Raw genomic sequence first — 620 nt, forward strand, 5'->3', positions numbered from 1 at the left:
TGGATTTTGAAGTGGGTCCAAGCCAAGTAAAAGGCCATGTGTRTGTATTTAATTTTGTTAAGACAAGTGAGATACATACATAATACATTGTATGTATAGACTTATTTTATCAAATTCTTTAATCTTCTAATCTTTGTTACATTGTCTCATTATTTATATATATATATATATATATATATATATATATATATGAACAACATGTGAACTGTATGAACATCTTCAGTATATTCAGGAGCCAACTCTGTTGTATGTACATGAACACGTATGAACCAAGACATMTAGGGTTGTGTGTTTTCATACATGCTCACATGTCTTCACATGTGTGTGTGTATATGGATTCATATGAACATCTAGTGACTTGAATAGACATGAACACTTATGATTCACGACATCTAAGGCTGTGTGATTTCTGATGTGTTCATATGTCTGTGTGTATTCCTATGTCTTCATATGAAACATCTAATGCACTGTGTGTTAACTTCATATGTCTTCACCTGTGAACTGATTGAATATCTCAACAAAAYCAACTCCTGAATATACATAAGTTGTTCAACAGGTCAGCTGCAGTCACCTTTTTTGCAAGATAAGTGAGAACTATCAAAGGTGAAACTGTCGATTAA

Source organism: Cynara cardunculus (genome assembly GCF_001531365.2).
Source record: "Cynara cardunculus var. scolymus isolate 2C chromosome LG 13, CcrdV1, whole genome shotgun sequence".
Lineage (NCBI taxonomy): Eukaryota > Viridiplantae > Streptophyta > Magnoliopsida > Asterales > Asteraceae > Cynara > Cynara cardunculus.